A 6,000-nucleotide genomic window follows, 5' to 3' on the forward strand; every position below is an offset into this window, starting at 1 on the left:
CGAGGGATCTGGGGCATTTATTTATTTTATTTATTTTTTATTTTCATTTTTTAAAAGATTATTTATTCATGAGAGACACAGAGAGAGGCAGAGACACAGGCAGAGGGAGAAGCAGGCTCCATGCAGGGAGCCCGATGTGGGGCTCATCCCAGATCCCGTAATCACACCCTGAGCATAAGGCAGACGCTCAACTGCTAAGCCACCCAGGCGTCCCGTATCTGGGGCATTTATATACCAACTTCTGAAACTTATTGTTTGAGAGCTGCTTTGGGGCTGAGATGGGCATTAATTTCTCTGTACTTCCAGCTTTTCCTTTTCAGTTCATTTATTCATCCATGAGAGACACACAGAGAGAGGCAGAGACATAGGCAGAGGGAGAAGCAGGATCCCTGCGGGGAGCCTGATGGAGGACTCAATTCCAGGATCCTTCTACACTTCCAGCCTAATGGGTTGCAGGCCTAGCAGCTTTCTTGGAAATTGTTCAGCAGATTCTGAGGATGCTAAGATCTGGAGGATTTGAGGGCAGGGTGCTGACAGTATCTGCACATACAAAAAATATGTTATTTGACTATTTATACTGTCAGTAAGTATTCTGGTCAACAGTAGGAAAGTTTCTCAGAAATGGAAAGTTACATGGGACGCCTGGGTGGCTCAGCGGTTGAGTGTCTGCTTTCATCTCAGGGTGTGATCCTGGGGACCTGGAATTGAGTCCATCAGGCTCCCTGCATGGAGCCTGCTTCTCCTCCTGCCTGTGTCTCTGTCTCTCTTTCTTTTTGTGTCTTTCATGATAAATAAATACAATCTTAAAAAAAAAAAACAAAAAAAGAAAAGTTATATGTAGATTTTTGGGTGTGTGGCAGCCAGTGTCCCTAATCTATGTATTGTTGAAGGGTCAATTGTAAAATGTAAGGTTCAGGGCAGCCCCGGTGGTGCAGCGGTTTAGCGCCGCCTGCAGCCCAGGGCGTGATCCTGGAGACACTGGATCGAGTCCCACGTCAGGCTCTGTATGATGCCTGCTTCTCCCTCTGCCTGTGTCTCTGCCTCTCTCTCTCTCCCTCTCTGTCTCTATGAATAAATAAATAAAATCTTAAAAAAAAATAAAATGTAAGGTTCAGGAGGGCAGAGACTTTTTATGCTTTGCTTACCTCTAGATCTCCAATGCCTGGCATGTAATAGTTGCTTAATCTTAATACATAATACTGATTTTTTTTTAAATTTTTATTTATTTATGATAGTCACAGAGAGAGAGAGAGGCAGAGACACAGGCAGAGGGAGAAGCAGGCTCCATGCACCGGAAGCCCGATGTGGGATTCGATCCCGGGTCTCCAGGATCGTGCCCTGGGCCAAAGGCAGGCACCAAACCGCTGCGCCACCCAGGGATCCCCATAATACTGAATTTTAATGCACAAATGAATGAGTGAGGGATTCATAAATTCAGTTGTAAGGGTCTAGCAAGAGGCTAAATAAACTGCAGAGCTAGATATTATGGAAGCTAAACACTTTAGGCAAATGAGCCTCATTTTCATATGGAAGCGAGAAAGCAAGGAGAGCCCTTGTAAAAAGGAACTGAAGAACAATTCAGTTTAAAACAATCATGGAATTCAAATAAAATGACATGAAATCACTGGGTTCTTGTTTTTATAACTTTTTTTATAACTTAATTTTTAAATAAGGTCGAGGAATATTTTACATGTTATTATTATTTTTTAGGTAATCTCTATATCAACATGGGGCTTTAACTCATGATCCTAAGATCAAGAGTCATACGCTCTCTTGACTGAGCCAGCCAGCCAGGCACCCTGAAATCACTGAGTTTTTAATAATGCCACTGATTTGCTGAGTACCCAGCTCTGGATCCACTTTTGGTCTTGTTCTGGGATATGATACTACTGGCTCTTGTTTGAACTGGGATACATATTATTTGTAATCCAAAGCATACCAACAGATATAAACTCTACTGTAAAAACTTGGTATATAATTATATAACTTTTTTGTGCCTCAGTTTCTTCATCTGAAAATGAGAGTAATAATATCTTCTTCATAGGATTTATATGACAATTAGAATAGTTAACACACTTAGAATTGGCACAGAATAAATGCTCAATATTGGTTATAATTAGTATTTTGTTACTATTATTTTATCTTTTAAAGATTTATTTATATTGAGAAAGAGAGAGTGGGGGAAGAGGCAGAGGGAGAGGGAGAATCTTTTTAAAAAACTAAATTCAGGGATCCCTGGGTGGCACAGCAGTTTAGCTCCTGCCTTTGGCCCAGGGTGCGATCCTGGAGACCCGGGATCGAATCCCACGTCGGGCTCCCAGTGCATGGAGCCTGCTTCTCCCTCTGCCTATGTCTCTGCCTCTCTCTCTCTGTGACTACCATAAATAAATAAAAAATTAAAAAAAAACTAAATTCAATTTAGTTAACATATACTGTATTATTAGTTTCAGGAGTAGAATTTAGTGGTTCCTCAGTTGCATATAACACTCAATGCTCATTACATCAAGTGACCTCCTTAATATCCATCATGCAATTACCACTGCCCCCGCAATTTCCCCTCCAGCAACCCTCAGTTTGTTTCCTAGAGTTCAGTGTCTCTTATGCTTTGTCTCCCTCTCAGTTTTCTTCTTATTTTGCTTAGAATAATACCCTCTAGTTCCATCCATGTCATTGCAAATGGCAAGATTTCATTCTTTTTGATGGCTGAATAATATTCCATGGTATATATTTACACATACCACATCTTTATCCATTCATCTGTTGCTAGACATCTGGGATATTTCCATATTTTGGCTATTGTGGATATTGCTGGTATAAACACTGGGGTGCATGTGCCTCTTCAAATCACTGTGTTTGTATTCTTTGGATAAATACCCAGTAGAACATTTGCTGGGTTGTCGGGTAGCTCTATTTTTAACTTTTTATTTTTTTATTTTTTTAATTTATGATAGTCACAGAGAGAGAGAGAGTCAGAGACACAGGCAGAGGGAGAAGCAGGCTCCATGCACTGGGAGCCCGACGTGGGATTCGATCCCGGGTCTCCAGGATCGTGCCCTGGGCCAAAGGCAGGCGCCAAACCGCTGCACCACCCAGGGATCCCTATTTTTAACTTTTTGAGGAATCTCTACACTGTTTTCCAGAGTGGCTGGCCCAGTTTGTATTCCCACCAACAAAGTAAGAGAGTTTGAAGGAGAGAGAATCTTTTTAAAAATATTTTATTTATTTATTCATGAGAATACACAGAGAGGAGAGAGAGAGAGAGGCAGAGACACAGGCAGAGAGAGAAGCAGGCTCCATGCAGGGAGCCCGACGTGGGACTCGATCCCGGTCTCCAGGATCACGCCCTGGGCTGCAGGCGGCGCTAAACCGCTGAGTCACCGGGGCTGCCCAAGGAGAGAGAATCTTAAGTAGACTCTGCCCTGAGCATGGAGCCAGATGTGGGGCTCTGTCCCATGACCCTGAGATCACAACCTGAGCTGAAACCAAGAGGCAGCTGCTTAACCGACTGTGCCACCCAGATTCTCCTATTGTTATTATTTTAAAATATATTATCATACTATGTGTTTGGTATTTGTTCTATGTTCTTAAAATGTTCAATTTTCAAAGTTTGGCATTTTTAGTTCTATTTTTTGATATTTTCTGATTTTTACCTTAATGTATCATGATCAGAGAATATGGCATTGCTGGTCTTTTGTGGCATAAAATTGGAATGGTTCTTGTAAAATGTGCTTCAGTGCTTAAAAAACTATATTCTATTTCTGAAGGTTAATCTTCACCTATGTCTATCTTTCTAGTTGTATTGTTCAGATCAATCAGTTCATTCCCAAATCTATAACTAAATCTGAACTTGTCCTCCCTTTTCTACTTTCTAAATCTTTTCAAGATCTACTTCTCCCTTCCAGGTTCTTTTTTTTTTTTTTTTGTTAAAGATTTTATTTATTTATTCATGAGAGACACAGAGAGGGAGGCAGAGACACAGGCAGAAGGAGAAGCAGGCTCCATGCAGGGAGCCCGATATGGGACTTGATCCTGGATCCTGGGCCCACGCCCTGAGCCAAAGGCAGATGCTCAACTGCTAAACCACCCAGGCATCCCTCCCTTCCAGGTTCTAATTGGACATCATTCCAAACTCTTCTTAAATTTCAGTTTGTTTCTAGTCTCAGTGCCTTACCTCTAAGATCTTCTTGTCATCTATTCTCAAAATAATTTTCATTGTCAAGATTCTGGAAAAAGACTCCAAGCTATGGCTTTTCTAGCATCACTGGTGGATCCTTTATTTATTTGTTTGTTTATTTATTTATTTATTTAAATTTTTAAACTTAAATTCAGTTTAGGTAACATATAGTGTATCATTAGTTTCAAGGGGTAGAATTTAGTGGCTTACCATTTGCATATAGCACCCAGTGCTCATTATATCAAATGCCTCAATTGCCCCTTTCCCCCACCCACCTCCTCCAGCAACCCTACAGGTGGATCCCTTAAACCACATTTCTTTTGGGGCACCTGGGTGGCTCAGTCAGTTAAGCATTCAATTCTTGATTTCAGCTTAGGTCGTGATCTCAGGGTCATAAGATCAAGCCTCCTGTCAGGCTCCACATTTAATGTGGAGTTTCTTGAGATTATCTCTTTCCCTCTGCCTTTGCCGCTGCCCCTACTTGCTCTCTCCCTCTAAAAATAAACAAACAAACAAATAAGTAAAACTTTAAGAAATAAACTACACTTCTTGTTCTGTGAGCAGGAAGTGTCTGAAACCACATGTTCCTCCTTTCTAAATGCTGTCAAAATTTAGCCTCTTTTCCTCCTCCTACCATGTTCCGGACACTCAGTTTTTGGCCACACTATTGCTTCAGTTCTCTGTTGCAATGGTTCTTACACTTTTTAAATCTGCAGACTAGTTCTTTATAGAGCACAAGACACTATAGGACCACCTATTACAGTTTACCAAGGCTTCACTGGCATTTTTATGACCCAGGAAAGGAGTTTTCAATGTGAGCTAAAAGGCTAGGAGCTAGACCAGTCCTGCAATAATATCTTTGGTCCTTCTCACTATTTCCTTCTTTCTTACTCCTTCTTTGCTTCTCAGACTGATGGAGGATATTCTTTGTCTTGCCCTGAACTGAAGGATAAGTTATTATTTATTCAATCAACATTTGCTAAGCTTGCTTGCTTTATTTATGTATTTTAAAAAAGATTTTTAGTTATTCTTGAGAGACACACAGAGAGAGAGGCAGAGATACAGACAGAGGGAGAAGCAGGCTCCATACAGGGAGCCCAATGCAGGACCTGATCCTGGAAATCCGGGATCATGCCCTGAGTCAAAGGCAGACGCCCAACTGCTGAGCCACCCAGGCATCCTGCTAAGCTCTATTTAATGTGTCATGAATCATGCTAAGTCCTGAGGATATACATTTGGATAATTAAAAATTGTTGCCTTCAATAAGCTATAGTGGGAGAAATAATCTCGTAAACACTTAATGAGAATAGAGTTTGAGAACTGCTAATAGAGCTGTAAACAAGAGATCTTGGGTCTGAGTAGGGAAATCAGGGCAGGCTTCTCAGAAGAGGTGACAGTTTGGCCTTTGGGGAGCAAGTAGGAGTTTCTAGAGCTAACAAAAAGAAGCAGAAGGAAGGCATTCTACATGTGGTCAGTGGTAGGTTGTATTAGTTATCTAAAGCTTCCTAACAAATGACCCCAAACTGAATGGCTTAAAACAATAGTAAATTAGTGCGGTGGAAATACAAAATGGTCTGTAATACTTTGGAAGACAGTTTGGTGATTTCTTATAAAATTAAAACTACTTTAACCATAAAATGTAGCACTTATGTTCCTTGATATTTACGCAAATGAACTGAAAACGTATGTCACAAGAAACCTTGCACATGGATATTTATAGCAGCTTTATTCATAGCTGTAAAAACTTGGAAACAACCAAGATATCCTTCAGTAGGTGAATGGATAAATAAATTGGCATGCCAGGATAATGGAATATGATTCAGTGC

Source organism: Nyctereutes procyonoides, unplaced genomic scaffold (assembly GCF_905146905.1).
Source record: "Nyctereutes procyonoides isolate TBG_1078 unplaced genomic scaffold, NYPRO_anot_genome, whole genome shotgun sequence".
Taxonomy (NCBI): domain Eukaryota; kingdom Metazoa; phylum Chordata; class Mammalia; order Carnivora; family Canidae; genus Nyctereutes; species Nyctereutes procyonoides.